Source organism: Mauremys reevesii, linkage group 18, assembly GCF_016161935.1.
Source record: "Mauremys reevesii isolate NIE-2019 linkage group 18, ASM1616193v1, whole genome shotgun sequence".
NCBI classification, from domain to species: domain Eukaryota; kingdom Metazoa; phylum Chordata; order Testudines; family Geoemydidae; genus Mauremys; species Mauremys reevesii.
In genome coordinates this window covers 25,157,465-25,182,242 of record NC_052640.1, presented here as the reverse complement: position 1 = coordinate 25,182,242, position 24,778 = coordinate 25,157,465, and the positions used below count along the sequence as shown (strand labels likewise).

At 45.7% G+C, this 24,778-nt stretch overlaps 1 long non-coding RNA gene across 2 annotated transcripts in view; it reads right to left on the bottom strand.

Annotated features, from left to right (window-relative positions):
* Positions 1 to 24,224, bottom strand: part of LOC120386063 — a 177,787-nt gene extending 153,563 nt beyond the window's left edge. The window contains exon 1 of one of the 2 annotated variants that reach the window (XR_005589504.1): positions 24,138 to 24,224. This is a non-coding gene — a long non-coding RNA (uncharacterized LOC120386063). Of the gene's footprint in view, positions 1 to 6,281; positions 6,338 to 24,137 lie in introns of those variants that run through there. The other variant, XR_005589503.1, reaches the window with a different exon arrangement.
* Positions 24,225 to 24,778: the final 554 nt, after the last annotated feature.

The window sequence follows — 24,778 nt, the reverse complement described above, 5'->3', positions numbered from 1 at the left end:
GGCACCAGGGTTTGTCTGGCCATGGTTTGTATTTTCACACTAAGTTCTTGTCAGAATGCATGATACCGAAAACAGAACAGGCAGCAAGCTATCCAAGCAGCCCTTGTTCTCGTTCACACTAACGCCCCTTTACAACATCGTGGCAAGGCAAAGGGGACTTAAAGTGAATGCAAGTTATGTGCGCTTCAAATCCCCTTTACCTTGTGGCGTAAAGAGTCCTGAGTGTGCATGAGAATCAGCCCATATATGTTTATTTGAGGGAGAGTGGAGTTTATTAGACCACAATACAAAAAGTCAAGCATTTAAGGCATATTTCAGCAATAGTTAATGGGACTTTCCCACCAGTAAACCATGCACTAAGTGATACATTTCAACAGGAACGGAATCAGAATTTCATCTACAGATTAACAGTGTTTGTACTGAGGGCAAAGCTAGAGGAGAACTTGCCAGAGAAAACAGAAGGCTTATAGAACAAGGGCTCAAGAGTATTAGAAGGAAAGCTGCCTACTTTTTTTTTGGGGGGGGGGGGGGGTATCATATTATAAGAAAAACCACTGTGGTTGATTTATGATGTTGCTTCATTTATTTGTATGTAATTTACATGCAAAGTAAATTTTGGTTTTTGCATTGCATTCTTAGGCCCTGATCCAAGCCCATTGAAGTCAATGGAAAGTCTTGTAGGCGGCAAAATGCTACAATCACCAAAAAGCTGGTGTGTGGTATACAAATGTTCATTAGAAAGGATTTATCTTCTAGCAATGGGTAAAGATTCAGTGATTTAGACTCCAGATCAGCAGAACAACTAGGTACATGCTTAATATTAAGCATACGCTTAAATCTCAAAATGGTACTAAAGCACATACTTCATTGCTTTGCTAAATCAGGGCTAAAGTCCAGATTCTTATCTGAACTCACTGCACAGTGGCCTGCACAGCTGGGCTAGAGATGCTAGGATATCTACAGCTCAGGGAGCTTTAGAACTCTCATTTCAGTCCTATCCAGGATTAAGAAGGGCTCAGTCCTATGATGAAAAACAACAAAAAATAATCTGAGTCGTTCAACCTCAGAAAGCACTTTTGGGCCAGTTTAATTCTTAGGTAAAGGTTTGCACCTTGTTTTATATGAACTTCTTTGCTCATCCCTGCTATGCTTTTCTTATTTTGCTGCCTAGAGACTGCTCCGTATAAATCCTCCTGCCCCAAGAGCAGAAGGAATTGCTTATCCGGGTGGCAAAACACAGCCATGTATTTAAGATCTTTGTGCCTTCTGATCCTTATAATCCAGAGTTGACGTTGGCTGGACAAGATGACCTCATAGATTTTTCCATTAAGATCTTAGAGTTTGACCAGTTCATGTGGATCAAATGTGGTAATTCAGCTATTTAGGACCAAACTCACCCCAGGTAGCCAGGTGCAAAGGTGGGGTACATGTCACATCACTTCTCAGACACACATGCCCCCAACTGCAGACTGGTAGCTCTCTCTATCCAAGGTATTGATATAGGCCCTATTAATGTAGTATGTGAACTCCTGTGAGGTAGGGCATAGAATATCAGGGTTGGAAGGGACCTCAGGAGGTCATCTAGTCCAACCCCCTTCTGTTACTCCCATTTTACAGATGAGGAATGGAGACAGAGAGACTAAGGGTTGGATCCACAAAGAGATTGAGATGTCTAGGGAAGGAAAAACATCACAACAAGAGATCCATAAAGTACTAGTTAGAATAAAATATGCAACTGTATTATCCCTAAATTTCACCAAGAATGGGAAAAGACTGTGGTGGTAGGGGGATTATTTTTACACCAGAAGGTACCACTATGATATGCTTAAAGTTGCACTAAGTTAACATGGGCCATAGGATTCACCCTAATAGTCTGCACGGGGGTGGGAGTCTCAGATACATGGTTAACTTTAACTAGGAAATATTCCCAGGCCTCTTTACATTGCTAGCTTGTCCCAAAGCAAGAACGTGAAGTCTTGCAGGAAAGTGCCAGCCCAATATGTGCCAATAAGCATCACAATCTTTCCTGCGCTTCTGTGAACTGAACTTCCAAGAAAGGAAAATTTGTGCTAGAGTCACAGTAACTGTCAGGAGTCTCTTCGCTGCACAGAAAGGACAACGGGGCTGCTGGGGAGGGAGAGCGCTGCATTTTGCATCACTGAAAGCCACTGACACACAGGCAGCAGTTAGAGACTCTGCCCTGAGCCTGATTCCAGCCAATGGATTCACTGAATAGTGAGGATGAATCATTTTCAGCCTGTGTGGTGTTTACTTCAGCTATTCTCTATGTGGTATTTGTACTGTGTGCTTGGTCATGTGGTATTGCTTCCACGCTCCAACTGGAGGGTGGAAAATTCTAAACAAGAGACTACTGCAAAGCAGTTTGTTACAAGTTTTCAGACCAGGTTCAGTGCCTGAATTTTCCTGTAGGTGTTGCGTAAAGTATTAGTCACTTTTTACATGAAGTGTACGTTTTATAAAGGGTTCAGAAGTGATTATTAGATGTTAGGAATACACTTGGCTAGAAGACAATTCTGTTTTGCAAAAAAAATGTGTGTTGAAGTTTGGTTTTGTTCCAATGCAGAATGAAAGTGAGACCTTTCAAAGTAAATTGATATATTTAAAAAAAAAATGAGAGCAAAGGACTCACCCCAGCATAGCCAGGGATTGGGGTATTCCCCTGAATTGTGGCAAGTTGGTTTGAGCCCCTGTTCTGGCTAATTTTGTGGCTTGACTTGAACCTGGATCTCCTAAGTTACAGACAAGTGCCCTCACAGCCAGGCTAGAGAGTCAGTCTCTCCTGTTGGTGCTGTTCTATTTTGCATAATTAAATATTCATTGGGCCAGACAGCAAGAGACAGACTATAGCCTCTTAGCTGGGACAGGGCCTTGAACAGAGGTCTCCTACAACCCAGGTGACTGCTCTAATCACCAGACTATTCGCTACTCTGGGGTCAGGGGCGGCTCTAGGTACCAGCAAACCAAGCTGTTGCCTAGGGCGGCCAAATCTAGGGGGCGGCAGGCTGGGCCGGTGGACCTGCCGCAGGCATGCCTGCGGGAGGTCCACCGGAGCCGCGGACGACCGGACCTGCCGCAGGCATGACTGCGGAGGGGGCGCTCGTCCCGCAGCTCGGCTGGACCTCCCGCAGGCATGACTGCGGCAGCTCAAGCGGAGCCGCCGGACCCGCGAACCGTCCGCAGCCGTGCCCGCGGGAGGTCCGCTGTTCCCGCGGTTCCGGTGGAGCTCCCGCAGTCATGCCTGCGGCAGGTCCGTTCGTCCCGCGGGAGCTCAACCGGAGCCGCGGGAAGAGGGGACCCGCCGCGGGACCGAGGAAGGGCGGCGCAGCACACCGCGCTGCCTGGGGCAGCCTATTTTCTAGAGCCGCCCCTGTCTGGGGTGGGCCTGTGTGTCAAACTTTCCCATCAAAGCTGACATTTTTCAGCCAAGAAGAGTCAGTCAAAAAAATTTCAACCAGCTCTAGCTGTGAGCATGTAAACAGATGAGTAGTGTGCTGTAGACGGTAATGAGCAGTTCCGCAAAAGCAGACCTAGATAGTTATAAGCAACCTATTAAACCTGTTGGACTTTAATAGTGTAAAAAGTGATTCTTTGTTAAAACATCCATTAGTAATGTATAAGCTGTTTATAAAGGTACCTTTGATATGAAGTTATTTATTCTGTCCAATAGTGCTGGGTGCTGTACCAACTCAAAGTTTCCTGTCTAGATGGACACTCTAAAGATGGCTTTGCTTCTGGGGAACATCTGACATCCATATGAAAAACAGTTTTGCTGCCAATGCAAACTCCAATTGCAGTGGTTCTCACAGCTCTGTTTGCATTTCAGTCACTGCGTTCATCTTTTTCCTCACTCTCTCCTTTAGCCTTCCTTCCCATGGGGCACCAGATCCTCCACTGGTAGAAACTAGCAATGATTTCAGCTGATGTTCATAACCATGCTTTCAAGCAGACAGGTCTGTCAGCCATTAGAAGGCCATCTGGTATTGGGCAATGCACTGTAAGTTGAGAGCCACAAACTCACCCCAATTTGATCACTGGTTATAAGGAACAGAACTCCCCAGGGAGTCAGAGAGCACCCTGGATTAGGGAAAGTCAGGGAGAGAACAATGTTGCTGCAGTTCAATCTGCCTCCAGACTCTGCACTTTGCAATGCCAGCTCCTGGTAAGAGCCACGTCATCTAATCTCCCACAGTGATTAGTTTTGTTTTGGCTACCAGTAAGCAAACAGGAGAGGGAATGATGGGGTTCCCCCCCCCACACTTTGGAAAGAAAAACAAACCCTGATGTGCCATCCCTGAAGGGGTTAGAAACCCACACTAATAAATCAGAGACATTACATTCAGAGCATTGCTTAGGTGCAGAGTTTAAATCCCATTCCAAAGAGCTCTTTACTGCTGCCACTCCCTAGCAACCTGTAAAGAGCAGCTTGTTTTACAATTCCCCCTAGCGCCTTGAGGTGTGGAGGGCTGAGCTATGCTGTGAGCAAGTCATTAGAAGATTAACATTTGTGCTCTGTAGCTTTACAACTAATGAGGGGGGGAGTCAGGGATAGAGTCATGCCCCTGACAAATGAGTGTCCGTTCCATCTCCCATGCAGTGTATTGCAAACCCTTTGGCATGAAACATATGCCACTAGGTGGAGGCTAGAGTAAACGCATTTTCAAGCTTGTGGGTCTGACGTGGAACACCAACATCAGATCAGAACCAGGCTATGTATATTTTGGACCCAAGTATTTTAATTGGACCCTATGTTTTAAGTGCAAGGAAAACTGGCCAGTTGTGTCATACAGTAGTTAGTGGACATATATTCCTTCTGTTAAGCGAGCCATCCATCGGTGGTAGTACACTACAACACACACACACAACTGGCAGCAGTGAATCATTCCTACTAAATCAAAAGGTGATAGGCAAGGAAAAGTTCACAAGGACTCTTCTCTGATTCTCAGTACTTATCCCATGAACTTTCTTTGCAGCTCCGCCTCTAAAGCTCTTGAGGGGCCAGACTATTAATCCTGGGATCTGAAAAATTCTATTTAGTGCCACAGAACAAGTGAAATACAACATCACTCGTGCAAGATCCCCACATCAACATCCCTCAACCTTGAGCCAGAGAGGCCACCTGTTGGGGAAAGGAAGGAAGGAATTAAATCTGCATTGTCAATTCAGTTCTTTGCCTCTGCTGATGCCATCAATAAAGGTACCAATAAATGGCAATGATGTAGACACTGTTTACGAGGCACCTAATTGAAACCACCACAACCTTTCATTAGGGTATTCCCCTGGGATGTGGGAGACCCAGGTTCAAGCCCCTATTCTGCCTCATTTAGTGGCAAGACTTGAACCTGGGTCTCCCAAATGCCAGGATAATATGAAAAACCTTGATCCACACAAAGTGAATGACACTCAACCATAGAAAGTGTAGAAGTTTGGCATTTCTTCCCTCTCACGCCGAGCTCCCCAGCCAATTCCCTGCATGTCAATTTGACAACACAAGTGGCAAGAAACACTGGCTGTAGCAGTTGTTTAAGGAAACGCCTGGGACAAACAGCACAGGTGCTGAGCTGTTGCCACTTCTAGGGAATTCTGACCATGCCTAGGTTGGATTTAACCAGTGACTACTGTTTACTATGCAACACCCACATGTTCCACTGTTACTTCAATATTTTCCCCTTCCTCTCCTATTTGTCTCATCCCCATGTTGTGTATTGAAATAGGGGTATATGCTCTATTTGTTTAATATATGTGCAGCCCCTAGTGCAATGGGGCCTTCAGGGCTACACTAATCTGAACAATTATTATAATAAAAGTTAGGGTTGTATTAAGCATCCATCCTGAACTTCTGGTTATGTCTACCCTGAAGCTAGAAGTGTACCAGCTTGGGTAGGCAGACACTAGCTCTGCTCCACCCAGCCATCCAAGTACAAGCCCACACAACCACCTGGGAATGAAATATTTTAGTCCATGTGTGTTGGAGGACATAGAAAGAGAATGGAGTAGGTGGCCATTTGTGGTTATTTTTACTCTTTCTTATCTGATGGTCCCTGCAGCCTCAGCATCAGCTACCTAAGGAGTCATTCGCCCCCCAAGGGATCATGTGTGAAAACCTCATCTTTAAGTTACCAGCATGTGGTATCTAATTTACTGTCCCTTTTGTTATTCGCTGGCTTACACAAACCCTGTTGGCCCCAGATGTGTGCCAGCTACCTTGGAACTTACAGCACGTTTCTCCTATGCCAGCTTTTAGATGTTGCAGACCTACTCACCCTTTAACCATCATGCTGACACACTCCTGATTTGCCCAGACTAGAGCTGGCAAAAGGAAAGGGAATTCTGGTCATCTCCAGGTGACTCACTCCCAGCGGTTTATGAAGTCAACAGAACTGATGTTCAGACATTCTACTTAACTTTGCTTTTCCTCTTTTGGAGCAAGAACAGCTGCTAAACCCTGTGTACACATTCATGATGCTCCTTACACATTTCTGGAAGAGCTGGTTTCAAGTGTCCAGGGTTCACACATTTTAGAAGCTATCCTGTTATGACTCACTTCTACCTTCGATGTTCTGGCCTCTTCACAAGCACCTAAGTTTCTGGATGCTCCACTGCAACATCTCTAGACTCTTCCAGTTTTCAGATACCCATCTGTCCCTCCATGCAGATCCATCTCGCCATCCAGTTTTCAATACTGTGCTTATCATAATGGCATATGTCTCTTCAGACATCTCTGGATATGCCACCCAGCATCTCCCTTCAGCCACTCGAGGCAAGATGGGAGTGGACTGACTTGGGCACTTGAAGGTCATAGAATAATAGAACTGGAAGGGACCTTGAAAGGTCATCTAGTCCAGTCCCCTGCACTCAAGGCAGGAGTAAGTATTATCTAGACCATCCCTGACAGGTGTTTGTCTAACCTGTTCTTAAAAATCTCCCATGATGAAGATTCTACAGCCTCCCTAGGCAATTTATTCCAGTGCTTAACCACCCTGACAGTTAGGAAGTTTTTCCTAATGTCCAGCCCAAACCTCCCTTGCTGCAATTTAAGCCCATTGCTTCTTGTCCTATCCTCAGAGGTTAAGGAGAACTATTTTTCTCCCTCCTTTTTGCAACAACCTTTTATGTACTTGAAACCTGTGATCATGTCCCCTCTGAGTCTTCTCTTCTCCAGACTAAACAAACCCATTTTTTTTCCAATCTTCCCTCATAGGTCATGTTTTCTAGACCTTGAATCATTTTTGTTGCTCTTCTCTGGACTTTCTCCAATTTGCCCACATTTTTCCTGAAATGTGGTGCCCAGAACTGGACACAATACTCCAGTTGAGGCCTAATCAGCACGGAGTAGAGTGGAAGAATTACTTCTTGTGTCTTGCTTACAATACTTCTGCTAATACATACCTGAATGATGCTTGCTCTTTTTTTCCCCCCTTCAATAGTGTTATGCTGTTGACTCATTTTGCTTCTGATCCACTACGATCTGGAGATCCCTTTCTGCAGTACTCCCTCCTAGGCAGTCATTTCTCATTTTGTATGTGTGCAACTGATTGTTCCTTCTTAAATGGAGTACTTTGCATTTGTCCCTATTGAATTTCATCCTATTTACTTCAGACCATATCTCCAGATCATTTTGAATTTTAAGCCTATCCTCCAAGGCACTTGCAAACCCTGCCAGTTTGGCATCATCCGTAAACTTTATAAGTGTTCTCTGTATACCAGGGGTGGTCAAACTATACCCGCAGGCCGGATCCAGCCCATGAGCCGTTTTAAGCCGGCCCATGAGCCGCACCACACGACTTGGCCCCACTCCGGCCAGGGTGCTGGGTCGGGGGCCGCACCATGCGGCTCCTAGAAACCATGGCATGGTCCTGCTCCGGCTCCTATGCGCTCCAATGGGAGCTGCAGGGGCGGTGCCTGCAGATGGAGCAGTGTGCAGAGCTGCCGCGCCTTCGCACAGGAGGCAGAGAAGGGACATGCCACTGCTTCCGGGAGCCACTTGAGATAAGCGCTGCTTGGAGCCTGCACCACCTGAGCCTCTCCCCACATCCCAACCCCCTGCCCCAGCCCTGATCCTTCTCCCACCCTCCAAACCCCTCGGTCCCAGCCCAGAGCACCCTCCTACACCCCAAACTCCTCATCCCCAGCCCCACCCCAGAGCCCACACCCTGTCCCATACAAAATTGGGGTTGGGGTGAGCATTCATGGCCCGTCATACAATTTCTATTCCCCGATGTGGCCCTTGGGCCAAAAAGTTTGCCCACCCCTGCTGTATACCATCATCTAAATCATTGATGAAAATATTGAACAGAACCAGACCCAGAACTGATCCCTGCGGGACCCCACTCATTATGCCCTTCCAGCATGATTGTGAACCACTGATAACTACTCTCTGGGAATGGTTTTCCAACCAGTTTTGCACCCACCTTATAGTAGCTACATTTAGGATGCATTTCCCTAGTTTCTTTATGAGAAGGTCATGCAAGACAGTATCAAAAGCTTTACTAAAGTCAAGGTATATCATGTCTACCGCTTCCCCCCTATCCATAAGGTTTGTGACCCTGTCAAAGGAAGCTATCAGGTTGGTTTGACATGGTTTGTTCTCGACAAATCCATGCTGACTGTTACTTATCACCTTATCTTCTAGATGTTTGCAAACTGATTGCTTAATTATTTGCTCTATTATCTTTCCGGGTACAGAAGTTAAGCTGACTGGTCTGTAATTCCCCAGGTTGTCCTTATTCCCCTTTTTATAGATTGGAAAAAGACAAATATAGTGCCAGTCTTCTGGAATCTCTCTTGTATTTTGTGACTTTTTAAAGATAAATGAGCTGAGCCCCATTCTGCCTTTTGGCCATCGCAGTCTCACACCAGCTGTGCTTACAACATGGCACTAGAACCAGGTTGAGAACCTGAGGTTGCAGAGAGGTAGGCCAGATGCCAGCGTTCCTTGAGCATGCAGGTGGCACCCTTTGCACTGGATCAGCAATACCCCTCCTGAACATCCAGTTTATTAGCCGTACACAAGTCCAGAGCTCTCGCCAGATAGGAACATGGGTGCTCAGGACATTGCAACACCTTTCTCCAGTGGAATAGCAGAGCAATATAAGTGGTGACAAGGAAAATTTGGGCCCAATCCTACTCCAGTGAAATCAATAAGAGTTTTGCCAATGGGCACAGGCTCAAGCCCTCAAACAAGCGCCAGCATTAGGTCATGCCAGCAGCGATTCAAAGAGTGAGAGAGACAGACTCTGTATGGATTGTGACCCGGGCTGATCATGAACTCAGAGTCTACTAAAGCAATGCCCCTTATGGTTTCATTGCAGTACAGAGTGCAAGTTGTAATCGCAATTATAATGAAAATTCCACTAAGAGCGACAGCTTGTCTTTGAAAGAGAACTCTACAGTGGGTCAAATCCTAAAGCACTTGCTCAGTCCTCCAACTTCAGCATTCAGTTCTGCAGCAGAGTTTCACTACACTAGAGAGAGTTTGCCAGTATAGCTACAGCAGCCAGCCCTCCTAGTGGAGATGCAGCTTGTTCTGGCAACACCCATGCTTTTGCCAGAATAGCTTATACCAATTCCCCAAACAAAATAAGCTATACCAGCAAAACTGTGCTTAGAGTAGTCCTTTTGCCAGTGTTAAAAAAAACCCTCACACTTCTAACCAACATTGTTATATGAGCAAGAGTTTCTTGTGTAGACCTGGCCAATGTATCTTTATATATTACCTCATTATGATATGCTATTCTCTCTCTCATAACCCACGATTCCCTGCGCTACCCATGTCTTCAGATTACCCCCACACTGACTGTAACTCAGACACTCTGTCGCTTTCACACCATCTGAGCCGACAAAGTGTAACTGAGGACCTGGCAGAGTGCCAGGTGACGATAGGGCACGTTCAGAAAATTAGAGGATTCCCAATGCCACAGAGGAGTGCTATTTGAGACCATTGATTCTTCATGGTCAGGCCTGAGATCTAGACTTGCAGCTCTCCAAGCATCAGGAAGCTGAACTCTGCAGAAGGCCCATTTTTTATAGAGCTGCACAAATATATACCCAGGCAGCAAAGTCAGAATCAAACTTAGCATTGCTTACTGCAAGCCAAAAGGGCCACAATTCATTAAAAGAACAATCGGAGAATTTCGAGGATGCTGTCAAATTTTAACACATAAAAGGTCATTCCTAATACTAATACTTATACTAATACTAAGTTCTGTGGCAAATATGAAAACAGGAATCCTAGGGCCTGTTATTCTACTGTGCTATACACTTGGTTTAAGGATTTGGGATGAGAGGAAATTTACACAGGCACTTTATTGCAAAAGTTGTCCACTATGGAGAATTCTTGCACCTTTATTGGAAGCATCCAGCATAGACCAGATATTGGCCTAACAGTCAGTTTTCTCACATTGTGGTTCTTGTGTGGAACGGGAAAGGAGAAGATGGCCACAGAGACCAAAATGATCAAAGGCAACCATTGAGTTTAATTGTTCCAGTCATGGGGCGGCAACACGAGACACCCAGGGCTAGATTTTCAGAGGTGCTGAACAGCTGTAATTCCACGTGTAGTCAGTGGAGCTTTTGGGGTGCAGCCCTTCTGAAAGCCAGGCTCACTGGGTCACCCAAAAATTAAGGCACACCAAATTAGGTGCCACTTTTAGTAATTTGGGCCTAACTCTCTCCAAGAGACCCAACATCCTAGCACTAGTTAATTGGTCCATGCACACATGTGTATTTGACTAATGAATTCATTCAGCCCAGAGCTGTCATTTCATAATGAGGGTTCATTACATTGCTGACTGTGACTCAAGCACCATGTTACAAGTACCTGTCTTACCATGGAAGATGAAGTTACCTCATCCTGGGTTTGCACTCTCCCCCTGTCCCCAGTCTCAAAAGGCCCTCTCAGATGTTTCCAGGTGCCCATATTATGTGGCACACAGCATTGTCCATTGTTCCAGAGCCCACAGCCACAACTAGAGGGATGGATTCAGATATAATTGGAGGATAGTAAAGTGTTGGCTTACGGCCTTCACTTTCCCAGTAACATCCACAAGATAAATGAGTGCTAGCTTCCCCCATGCCGTCCCTCACCAATAATGCTTTAACCCAAGTTGGAGGCACCAGTTGTAAGGCTGCAGCAATAATTCAGTATTCCCGCCTGCCAGACAAGGATGCCAGTTGGTGTAGTATTTTATTTCATGGTGTGAACACCTGCACACCAGGAACTGGAGTCAGAACCTCTGTTCATTTCCCATAAGCCACCAAGCAGCCATCACAATAGCACACCTGACAGGTTGTGAATGTGGTTGTAAGGAACAGCCTGGTATTTGTATGTTTCAGTGCCCTCTAGTGGTTGGAATCAGAATTGCTCATTTACATGTCAGAGGCCCAATATGGCTAATAGTTGGGAGAGTCTTTAACTCAGCTGCTAGGACCCTGTCATGGAGGTGGAGTAGAAGATCTAAACTCTAGTCCCACCTGTCTGGGGGGAAGTTGTATGTAGCTATAACATGCAGACAGCAGCTACTATGATACTTCAGGGTAGACACTGATTCCACTAACATCCTCCTTCTCCTCATTTTACAGATGGGGAAGGTGTAGGGGAGGTATTTAAGTGCCTTAAACTGTGGTACGGCTTTGGCTAAAACAGAGCCAGAAATAGAGCCAGACCTCCTGACTCCCAATGTTGAGTCTCACCATAAGCACACACCTAACAATACAGCTACCAGTCTGGGCTAGATTCAGACTTGCAGCCTGGGGTCAGATTATCAGAGGAGCCCAGAGTCAGATTTTCAAGTGCTCAAAACCCACAGTCAGGGCCAGATTTTCAGAGAACACAATACTTATTTAAGCCTAGTAAGGCCCTCACACCCAACCTCATGGCCCCACAGGTACACCGGCCTCAGCTCCCTCTTGGGAGTTGCAATCATTTACTCAGACTCAGGTTCTAAGTACAAGACACCCCTTTGTGGGGTTTCATCTTGCAACTCTTTTTACAGGGTACAAAAAGCCCCTCCAGTCCAACCAGTTTTCTGACCCTGAGGCTAATGCCAACAAGCATTTTTTCCACCATGTTCAGGAGTTCCCAACCCTCTGGAGCTGGGTTATCATGCAAAACAAACACACACTCTTCAGAGCTTTCCCCCTGGAGCTGACATCTGCTTCAGGGCAGCTGCAGCCCTCAATCATCTTTTCCCCAACTAGCCCCTTTTTACTCACGCCCATCAGCCTGGAGAGGTTAACAGGTAGTGGTGGGGGCAATCACCCTCCTTGAATCCCTGGGGGCTCTTCTCTCTAGGAGACCTTCTTCTAACTCAGCCCTAGTAGCCTTTTATCAAGCCCAGGTGCTCATTAGTCAGTCAGCTGCCAATCAGCCACCTAGGCACTTCATTACTTACAGCTGGCAAAAGATGGGCTCATTATCCTTAACAAAGTCCCTGATGGATAGACTGGCCCTGACTCCTACTAAAGGGCCAGCCACCCCATGAAAAAGAGTGAAATCCACAAAGATATTTAGGTGCCTAAATCCCAATTTTAGGCACCTAAGTCCCATTTTTGGCTCCATTGTGATCTACAAAACTCCCGCTCAGCTGCTGCCTAACTCTGTGGGTGCCTAAACTCATTCAGTACCTAAGCATTTCTTTCTGGGCCTATGTGCTTCAGCCTCACTTAGATAGTAGGATGCCCATCTCCTGCATGAGACATGCACTGCTGACTCACAATAAGTGTCTGGACACCTACCTCCCACCTGAACCCCAGAGCAAATCAGAACCTGGGAAAGATAGGTGTTCAGTCACCTAAGTAGCGTTCAGGGGCCTGATCCAGTAGGGGTGCTTCAGAGGCCACTTGGGCCCCTCAGGTGAGGTCACACAAAAAAGCCAGGGAGGATGGGGGACAGGAGGAGGAGAAGGACCTCCCTTATAAGCTTTAGCTGAGTGGTTCCCCTCCTCCTGAGAGCAAAAGGATTGGAACAGAGATTGGCCATCTTTCAGGAGAGTGCCCCAACCACTGAGCTATAGATTTGTTCTAACTCTTTCAGCTGGACGTATTAATATTGAATTGTTGAATTCAAGCAGAATAATTTCAGTCGCTGAGACGCAGGGAGTTCCGACTCAGAATAGCCCATAACCTGCTGGCGAGGGCATTCACCTGAGCGGTGGCAGATCCCTGTTCAAATCCCTTCTCCCACTCCCTGATGAGGAGGGGAGACCTGAACCGGGATCTCACACCTCCTGGATGAGTATACTAGGCTAAAGGTTATAAGGGTATTTTTCTCCTGCTTCCCGCACCCCCCAAATAGCTGTTTTGTTTTGGGCCCTGCAGGCGACTTAGATATGCAGCTGCCTATCTTCCCCTGCTTCGTGGATTGCAAGCGGAGCTAGGTTCCTCCTTGGAACTTGGATTTAGGCACCTATCTCCACCGAGGGGCAGACCACTCTGGTCAACATCTCTCATTGGCTAGCTTAGGGCATCCTCCCCGCACCCAGTGTGCTGGCTCTGTAGATTACAGCTGTGCCGCTGTCGTGCCAGAGTGTAGACATTTCCTACAATGACAGAAGGGTTTTTCCATCACCTCTCCAAGAAGAATTATTCTATTGACCTAGCAACGTCTACACTAGGATTTAGGTCACCATAGCTATGCTGACCTAACTTCTAAGCATAGACCAAGCCCCAGGTGCCTCTCTCTCTCCCCATTCATTGTAGAGGGGCTTAGGTGCCTCACTCAGTCTTTGTGTTGTTCCTGTGATTTTCTTAGGTGCCTAAAAATTAAGCTCCATGATGCTCAGCATCACAACACCTAAGTCTTTTCATAGATCTGGGCCAAAGCCCCTAGCAAAGAGCCAGATATTCCAGAGGTCAGCACCCAAGATGAAGAGCATAACTGAAAATCTGAATGCTTTTTTCAATAGCTAAGTGGAAGCTGAGATCTTTTGAAAATCTGTCCCCTGGTGGAAAAAGGTGGCTTATTCTATTACCCATAGAATAATCCATCCAGTTCCCCCATCCCAGTGAACGCTGTGATTACACTATGAAAGCAAACAATCTTCAAATGAAGCGGAAAGGTTTCAGAAAGTCTAATGAGCACTGAAACAACACAACTTCATCTCTACCACTGTATCTTAAAGGCAGATGTTCCAAATCCTATTTCATTTCAAAAGTCCCTTGTGGCAGTAGAACTGAGATGCAGGAAACCTGAAGCAAAATGGGATGTTTGGCCTGCTCATTTACATGTCACTTGTTAGATTTTTTTTACACCACAGTAAAATAGTTATGATCCAGCAGCAAGTGGGTTAATAGTTACTTCTCAGAGTATATCCATAAGGGCTAAAATGGAGTCCATCTAGATAGGTGCCTGCTACGTTCCAACTGGCTAGCAGTGCATGTCATCAAATACAAGGGCAAACTTGTTTGTCTGAGACACATGCTGAAATCAGACAGAAAAGGCAGTCTGGAAGCTGCTCAGAATGGCCGTGTGGACCTCTAGCTCCTTAGCACTGTGTTGGTGTCTTTAAACAAAAATTAAGACTTTATTAGTGAAATCAAAGTGGGAGCTTTGATTCCCCAGTACATTGATTCAAATGAAGTTACATATGAGGAAGGAATTTGGCTTATTATGACTAGTACCTAGAATAGTTTTCTAGCTAGCAGCCTTGGGAACACAGTGAAGAGTTTGTTGGATGCAACTTAAGACACATGCACTGTCCATTCACTGAATGTTCTGTTTATTCCACCCCATTGCAAGACAGCCTGTTCCTGTCATTACATTTAAAAGACTGTGTTATCATCAAGCATTTAACAAGTCAGTTTCACCAGACCCAGACCCTACTGTATAATATTTTAAGTACAGAGCTAGCAGCCAGGGCTGGCTTTAGGCCAATTCCCCCAAAATCAGGCCCACGCCCTAAAGAAGAGCGCCCAACTTTTTAATTTTTACTCACCCGGCGGCGGTCTGGGTCTTCGGCGGCATTTCGGCAGTGGGTCCTTTACTTGCTCCAGGTCTTCGGCGGTGGGTCCTTCAGGGCCATGGAAGACCTGGAGCAAGTGAAGGACCTGCTGCCGAAGTGCTGCTGAAGACCCGGACCGCCGCTGGGTATTCAAATCGGGCCCCGCACTTCCTAAAGCCAGCCCTGCTAGCAGCAATTAAGCCAATTTAGTTTGTTCAGGGCTTACAGCTTTCCCCTTGAAGATCCACTTAGTCCTTAGAGATATTACTTCTTGGAAGCTCTTATGCAGAAACTGAGTAAGAAACATTAGATCTTTGGAATGCACAAGTTTCATTAGCACTTAAATGGATGAAGACCCAAATTCCTGAGAGCTCCTCTTTTACTCAGATCAGTTTTTGGATCTTGTGTGAGTCTTCCCTCTCCAACTGTCAGTAGAATGCAAAAGATAGACTCTGTTACCTATCCACAACTATAATGCCAAGTTCTCAGTGGCTGGTGTTTTAAAGAAGTAGAAACCTGGGTAAGCTTCGCAAGAAAGAAAATACAGAATAGTAGATCCAGTTCTCTCACAAGTTTTAGAACAAGTGATGTACGGAAAAACACTAGGAAAATCAATGGAATGTATCTCACGCTATCTAGCCAAGAGACTGGATTATGCCCAAAGCTTGTATATTATTTAACATGTATTTAAAAATCCCCCCCCCAAAAAACCCCCAAGGATATTAAATGCAAAAACTATGATAATCTAATGTTAAAGGTGTACAATTTAAAAAAAAAAAAACAACCACAGAACATAATGAAATGCCAACATTAAAGTACCAATTCCAGCACTAATTCTGCTGTTCATTTCAATTTCTTTATATACCATTGTCTGTTCCGGTTTTTCCTGTTAAATGTGGCACTTAATAGATTATTGTTTATGTGATGAAATGTTTCTCATAAAACAGACACAATGTCCAACCCAGCTGAGGTAATGTTGTACTTGGAACCTTCAATTTTGTATTTCTGGCCTCTTGTGCAATCTTAACATTGCCTTAATATAGCTGTATTGCATTAAATTGAGTAGTAGTTTGAGCTGACAGCTGAGCTGCCACCACCATCCAGCACCTTCAATCACAGCTTAAGGGCCTGAATCTCTTCTCATTTACACCAAGTTTACACTGGCTCCACTGACTCCTGAGAAGTGAGATGAGATGAAGCCCGAAGTCTTTCTGAGAGTCTTTCTTTGACTGATGGACACCCCTTTCCCAACTGTAGCTTGTGAGGGCAAATCAGCAACCTTCAAACTTCTTTTCCCCGCCAACAACATGCTTCCTCCACTCCTAGGCCTGACCACTATTCTCCCATCTCAGGAGACAGTAACACCCATAAAAGTCAATGGCAAAGACTTCATAAGAGGAGGAACGACACTGCCTCTATTTGCAACATTGGCCTCAAACTTTTGCCAATTAGTTTAGCAAGGCTAGATTATAAAAGCCAGACTCAGACTGTGACGCTCTTTTTCTGTTTCTCTCTCATAACCTCATTAACTGTTTTTCTTGTAATGGATCTCTAATGGAGGAGAAATATTTAAAAAGTGATCACAATAAGGATATAAAATATAAATGATATGTATAATGTTTCTTCTATACCTCTCTGCTTCTCTTTCTCTCTAGTGTGTACAAATACAGTGCCTCTCTATATAAGATATAACTATGCATCTTTGTGTACTGGAGCCCTGGGCTAATGTTGAGCTGACAATAGTGGCACTAATGCTAATGAATTCTGATTATTCGGATCGGTCATTAAACTAATAAGCCCATCTTCAAATTAGCGTGGCTGCTTCAGCCAGCAAAAATTTAATCAAATCTGCTTCATTATTTCAGACGTGGTGCACTTGGCGAAAGTGACTGCGGGAGAGGAGAATGGGACCCTCATCTGATAATTTTATCACTTGACTGCCAGACCGTGAAAAAATCGGTGTGATGAAGTTTTTTTTTCTTTCCGGGGGGTGGTTGGGGGGTGTATGTTGGTTGAGCTCTCTCTCGCTCTCTCCTAATTAAACTAGGCCCATCTTTTCTCGCTTTGCCCTATAACTTTTTTTTTCCATTGTCCCCCCACCCAGCCCCCAACCCCCATTCAACACTCTCCTCCCTTCCTACTCCCCCCCAGGTCCTCCTCTGCCTCCCATCTCGGAGGCTTTGCACGCACGACCAAGAAGCAGCTTTCAGCATCTGAGATGGAGGTTGGTGAGACTTTTATTAGCTATGTGCCAAGGTGAACAATCTCTCTCTTCCCAACCACACACACACACACACATCTCCCCACCCCCAACACTTCCATCTTGTTTTCCTCTTAATTTGTGAAGAGAACAGAAGCAGCTAAACATATCCCCAGGCAAAATTTTAATTTCAATTTTCCTTCCTTTTGTTTATTTGGGCTGTTTGCATTTTAAATTAAACAAGGAACATGGAACCCATGTACCATACACATATCATATAGAAGCATGTAATATGCAAACTGAGTAGCGTATACAGCCCAGATACATGCAAACAAAAGAAACTAAATCTGAACAAGCATATACACAGTTAAGTGCTTGCATAAGGTAACCTTCCATTGTTGTATTTTAGTGGTGGCGAGCTGGGATTCTCCCCTCAGAGCCACAGCTGTAAATCTGGAGCACCTCCATTGATGTCAATGGGATGGCACTAGATTGACATCTGTGCAACTAAGAGCAGAGTTTGGTTATTATGTATTAAGTATAGCGTATAACAGGGGTGGCAAAACTTACTAACCCTCCGAGCCACCTATGATAATCTTCAGAAATCTCAGAGCTGGGTGCATCGGAGCTTCTGCCCTGCAGCAGGGTGGTAGGGCTAGGAGCTTCAGCCCCGCTCTTGCTGAAGCCCCGAGCCCTGAAAGGCGCCTTCTGCAGGCTGAAGCCCCTAGACCCCCTCCCCACTGGACAGAAGCCCCTAGCCCTACCACCCTGCCACAGGGCAGACGCTCCCCCTTCCCTGCTGGTAGGACATAGGGGTCTCCACGAGCCGCACTTTTAACTCTAAAAGAGCTGCATGTGGCTTGCAAACCCCAGTCTGGCCACCCCTGGGGCACAGAGTATGAGGATGGGAATGTAGTCAGAAATGCTGCGTGAATAACTGATTTTTCAATTTCTTCGCCAAACCAAAAATTAGAAATAAAATTTTGTTTTGAATTGACCCAAAAGGAATTTTTAAAAAAAATTTTGGCCAACCAAAATAGTAAATAATAATAAATAATAATAATAATTTCTGGTTGAATGAAAACAGAACATTGTTTCATGTTTGAGAGGTTTTTCACCTTTAAAAAAAATTGAGCTAAAATAAACTTGTCTCGAATTGAAAAATCAAAATGTTTCATTTAAAAAATATTGAAATGAAATGTTTCAACATTTTTTGATTTTTTCAAACCAAACCCATCAAGTTAATTTGACATGAATTCGTGAAATGTTTTGGTCAACCAGAGTTGGCATTTTTCGGCTGTAAAAGGTTTTGGCAAAAAAAATAAATCACCAAGCTGTAGGAAGATTCGATTTCAGGTTTCTCTTGAAAATGGAGACTCATCCTTGGTATAGGCTGTAAGTGGTGGAAGGACCCAGCGGTTTCCATGAGAGGGTCAGAAGACCCCAGGTCCCCTGAATCCTCTGGACGGCCCTGAAACTCTGGGAAGACATATAGACTCTGTGATGTCTCTTGAAGGTCAACAGATTTAAGTTAGATCAGACCAAGCAGGAGAGCAAGCCCAAAGTTGAGGGCTCTTCACGGAGACCTCCAACCAGCTACCCCATCACCTTTAAACCACTTGGCTGCAGTCAGAGTGTCACTTCTGCCCACAGCAGTGGCATGTGTCATGGGGGAGAGGTGGTCTTTCAAGTAGGCAGTCTCCAAGCCACTTAGGGCTTTGTAGGGCAAAACCAACACCTTAAATTCCTCGGAAGCCAATAAGCAGCCAGTTTCGATCCTTGATTCAGTGGCCTCATGTTCTCAGTGTGAAACTCCACTTGGTGAGTGAGCTACCACATTTTGCCCAAAGCTTAATTTGTGCCAGGGTTTGCCAGGGCTGAGTCCCGACACGTTTAGGCTTGGCAGTTCCTAACCCCGGCACCTCTGGGCCTGGCAGTTCCTAGCCCCGGCACCTCTGGGCTTGCCCCATCAGTTACGAAAGTTAAAAAACTGCTTGAGCCCTGGCACCTCTTTCATTACAAATTAAGCACTGATTCTCACGAAGAGAGGGAAGAGCATCTTTGCAAGCAGGCTGGCTAACCTAGTGAGGAGGGCTTTAAACTAGGTTCACCGGGGGAAGGAGACCAAAGCCCCGAGGTAAGTGGGGAAGTGGGATTCCGGGAGGAAGCACAAGCAGGAGACTGCAAGAGGGGAGGACTCCTGTCTCAGACCGAGAAAGCGGGACAATCAGCGAGTTATCTTAAGTGCCTATACACAAATGCAAGAAGCCTGGGGAACAAGCAGGGAGAACTAGAAGTCCTGGCACAGTCAGGGAATTATGATGTAATTGGAATAACAGAGACTTGGTGGGATAACTCACATGATTGGAGTACTGTCATGGATGGATATAAACTGTTCAGGAAGGACAGGCAGGGCAGAAAAGGTGGGGGAGTTGCGTTGTACGTAAGAGAGCAGTATGACTGCTCAGAGCTCCAGTATATGAAACTGCAGAAAAACCTGAGTGTCTCTGGATTAAATTTAGAAGTATGAACAACAAGGGTAATGTCGTGGTGGGAGTCTGCTACAGACCACCGGACCAGGGGGATGAGGTGGACGAGGCTTTCTTCCAGCAACTAACAGAAGTTGCTAGATCACAGGCCCTGGTTCTCATGGGTGACTTTAATCACCCCGATATCTGCTGGGAGAGCAATACAGCAGTGCACAGACAATCTAGGAAGTTTCTGGAAAGGGTGGGGGACAATTTCCTGGTGCAAGTGCTGGAGGAACCAACTAGGGGAAAAGCTCTTCTTGACGTGCTGCTCACAAACAGGGAAGAAATAGTAGAGGAAGCAGTAGTGGATGGGAACCTGGGAGGCAGTGACCATGAGATGGTCGAGTTCAGGATCCTGACACAAGGAAAAAGGGAAAGCAGTAGAACAGAGACCCTGGACTTCAGAAAAGCAGACTTCGACTCCCTCAGGGAACTGATGGGCAAGGTCCCCTGGGAGAATAACATGACGGGGAAAGGAGTCGAGGAAAGCTGGCTGTATTTCAAAGAAACCTTATTGAGGTTGCAGGAACAAACCATCCCGATGTGTAGGAAGAAAAGTAAATATGGCAGGCGACCAGCTTGGCTTAACAGTGAAATCCTTGCTCATCTTAAACACAAAAGAACAGCTTACAAGAAGTGGAAGATTGGACAAATAACCAGGGAGGAGTATAAAAGTATTGTTCAGGCATGCAGGTGTGAAATCAGGAAGGCCAAATCACACTTGGAGTTGCAGCTAGCCGGAGATGTTAGGAGTAACAAGAAGGGTTTCTTTAGGTATGTTAGCAACAGGAAGAAAGTCAAGGAAAGTGTGGGCCCCTTGCTGAATGAGGGAGGGAACCTAGTGACAGAGGATGTGGAGAAAGCTAGTGTACTCAATGCTTTTTTTGCCTCTGTCTTCACAGACAAGGTCAGCTCCCAGACAGCTGCACTCTGCAGCACGGTATGGGGAGGAGGTGACCAGCTCTCTGTGGAGAAAGAAGTAGTTCGGGACTATTTAGGAAAGCTGGACGAGCACAAGTCCATGGGGCCGGATGCGCTGCATCCGAGGGTGCTAAAGGAGTTGGCCGATGAGATTGCAGAGCCATTGGCCATTATCTTTGAAAAATCATGGCGATCGGGGGAGGTCCCGGATGACTGGAAAAAAGCTAATGTAGTGCCCATCTTTAAAAAAGGGAAGAAGGAAGATCCAGGGAACTACAGGCCAGTCAGTCTCACCTCAGTCCCTGGAAAAATCATGGAACAGGTCCTCAAGGAATCAATCCTGAACCACTTAAAGGAGGGGAAAGTGATCAGGAACAGTCAGCATGGATTCACCAAGGGCAAGTCATGCCTGACTAACCTAATTGCCTTCTATGACGAGATAACCGGCTCTGTGGATGAGGGGAAAGCAGTGGATGTACTATTTCTTGACTTTAGCAAAGCTTTTGATACAGTCTCCCACAGTATTCTTGCCAGCAAGTTAAAGAAGTATGGGCTGGATGAATGGACGGTAAGGTGGATAGAAAACTGGCTAGATGGTCGGGCTCAACGGGTAGTGATCAATGGTTCCATGTCTAGTTGGCAGCCGGTATCAAGTGGAGTGCCCCAAGGGTCGGTGCTGGGGCCGGTTTTATTCAATATCTTTATTAACGATCTGGAGGATGGTGTGGATTGCACCCTTAGCAAGTTTGCAGATGACACTAAACTGGAAGGAGTGGTTGATACGCTGGAGGGTAGGACTAGGATACAGAGGGACCTAGACAAATTAGAGGATTGGGCCAAAAGAAATATGATGAGGTTCAACAAGGACAAGTGCAGAGTCCTGCACTTAGGACGGAAGAATCCCATGCACTGCTACAGACTAGGGACCGAATGGCTGGCAGCAGTTCTGCAGAAGAGGACCTAGGGGTTACGGTGGACGAAAAGCTGAATATGAGTCAACAGCGTGTCCTTGTTGCCAAGAAGGCTAATGGCATTTTGGGTTGTATAAGTAGGGGCATTTCCAGCAGATCGAGGGATGTGATCATTCCCCTCTACTCAGCACTGGTGAGGCCTCATTTGGAGTACTGTGTCCAGTTTTGGGCCCCACACTACAAGAAGGATGTGGATAAATTGGAGAGAGTCCAGCGGAGGGCAACAAAAATGATTAGGGGGCTGGAGCACATGACTTATGAGGAGAGGCTGAGGGAACTGGGATTGTTTAGTCTGCAGAAGAGAAGAATGAGGGGGGATTTGATAGCTGCTTTCAACTACCTGAAAGGGGGTTCCAAAGAGGATGGATCTAGACTGTTCTCAGTGGTAGAAGATGACAGAACAAGGAGTAATGGTCTCAAGTTGCAGAGGGGGAGGTTTAGGCTGGATATTAGGAAAAACTTTTTCACTAGTAGGGTGGTGAAGAACTGGAATGGGTTACCTAGGGAGGTAGTGGAATCTCCTTCCTTAGAGGTTTTTAAGGTCAGGCTTGACAAAGCCCTGGCTGGGATGATTTAGTTGGGTTTGGTCCTGCTTTGAGCAGGGGGTTGGACTAGATGACCTCCCGAGGTCCCTTCCAACCCTGAGATTCTATGATTCTATGATTCTGCCCTATCTCCAGTTTCCAGATGGATTTATGGTGTAGTCCCATGTAGAGTGCACTGTCGTAATCTCGTCCTGAGGTGACAAACACATGGGGCAGAGTAGTAAGCTCTGCAACTGAATGCAGTCTCCTGCCAAAACTCAAAATCAGAAAATTCCATCCCAGTCATTGCTACAATATTTTTTATTTATTTTATTTATTTTTCTTTTCTTTTCAGTTAGACCAGTCAAAAGCACCCATGCTCCAGCTGTGACCGCCCTACCCATTATTTTAAGGTTCAAAACCAATTACAAATTTTAATCACCAGACCCTTTCTCCAAAGCAGCAGGTCTCGAGAATCTCGATACAACAGCCAGTAACTTCAGTCTGCCTTAAGACGCCTCAAAGACTCTGCTGTCTGCCCTGAAAGTTGGCAAATCCAGGCTATTTTGGACCAGGGGTGTGAGCATATTCTAGAGCCCTACAGCCCTTATGGAGAGAACCCTGCCAGGAGCTCCCTTCATTTTATCAAGGGGGATCTAACATCAGTGACACACTGATCACAGCTGTGGCAGCATATCATAGGAATCTCTCATGAGATCTCTCTCAGGTACTCACGTCTCGGTCCATTTAGGTCAACTTAAGAACAGCTGGGGATACAAAATACCCACAAACTGTGAACTCTAGAACCACATGGTGGATACTCACTCTCAATTAAAGTCAATGATATTCCTTATTTCCTGTTACATCCCCCAATATACCAGTACTATCATCATTTCAGTACTAGCCAGAGTAACCTCAGACAGATAGCCTTCACCCATGCCCTGATTTCAGCCACTAAGAAAGGTGTTTGATAGCACCAGATGAGCTAGAAATAGAGAACTGAGTATCACTGGGACACCGCAAATGCTGTACTAACCCTCTCAATGGCCAGGTATTCACACTGAACAGGAGGGGTGACAAAATGGACCCAACTTCCAGGATGAGCAATTGTCCGAGACTCCCCTCTGGGATTGTGCATTGAGGAAACAACAGAGTCACTCAAGAGAAGCACCATCCACTCCTGCCCACAATCCACAGGAAAGTTGGTAGTATCTAAGGCAGTTGATAGATCTAACACTATCAATATGAGCACCTGAACACCATCCACCGCCATGCAGAGAACTCCTACTAAAGCAACGAGTGTCGTCTGTGCAATATCCTGGTCCAAAAGGAGTCAAGTAGATCTGAAACAGCTAGGTACTCTAAGAGTTGCCTTGCTGCAACCTTCTCTACAATATTAACCAGAAATTAAAGATGAGAGGTAGGCTACATTGAAGAGGACTACATTAGTGTGAATGTGGGACCTTTGAGTTCACAACTGCAGCATCCACATGGGGGGTACAGCACAATGCTTTGTTGTACTCTTCTGTTCACACCCCCTTAATCCGAACTATGAGGCGGTGTAGACATGCCCTCAGTGAGCGTTGCTGCCCTACACTCAACCAGTGCAGGTGGGACACCAGAATCAATGCCATCTTAACTCCATCCTGGAACTCATACATGAGATGGACACATATGTTCCATCCAGCTAGGGGACTGCAGAGAAGTGAATGCTCAGGGACAGGGATGGGAAGGCATAGCAGGAGGAACCTGGAATATGTGCAGTATACTGGGAGGCATGATAAGGGAAACAGTGACAGGGCACCTGGAGGCATGGACTGGGGTGAACAGAGGACTAGGGCAATAGCATGCAGGGAGATGGCGGGGACCGGGATGTATGGAAGGGGGACTGCAAATGAACAGGGGAGCCATGGAAGGAGAGCAAGACTGCTTAATCTCCTCCTCCATTCCTCTCTACCATAAACTACCCCCATGCCCCATCCAGTCATAACTCTCCCTCTCACACAGACACATGCAACCTCCTGTGGACTTACCAAAGCCTGCAGGGATCCCTGCTAGTGCTAGGGATGTCACTATTTTGACTGGTTTCACGTGGAAGGTGTTCAGATACTACAGTGACAGGCAGCAGTGTAAAACTTTAAGATGTGATGAGGAGATGTTGGATCAGAGCCCACCTCCTGCAGACTCTATGTGCCAAACCTATTCAAACATTAGGCACCCATTAAAAGGCAGGGAAATTCACAAACAAAAAAACAAATGAAAGATTTCAGATGGAAAGTATGTTTCAGCAGAGTACAGCAGACACCTCCCCTACTCCAAGCAATTACATTTCTTTGCAAGAAAATCTATACAGTTTCCAAAACCTTTAAACATTTTTAAACATTCTGGAAATTAATAACTAAGGGATTCAAACCATTCCTCACTATCACACAAACCTTCAACTCTCACTAACATCTCCTCACCCAACTCAGATTGCTTGACTAACTTTAATTGAGCCTTCTAATATTTCCAAATATCTATATAATTACCTGTAAGACAGGGGAGTTTTATCACCCCCATTTTACAGATAGAGAAATTGAGCATACAGTCAAGTGAAGTGACTTGGCTGAGGCCACTCAAGTCAGTGGCAGACTTTGGGATTTAACCCAGATCACCTCACTCCTGTACTGTAACC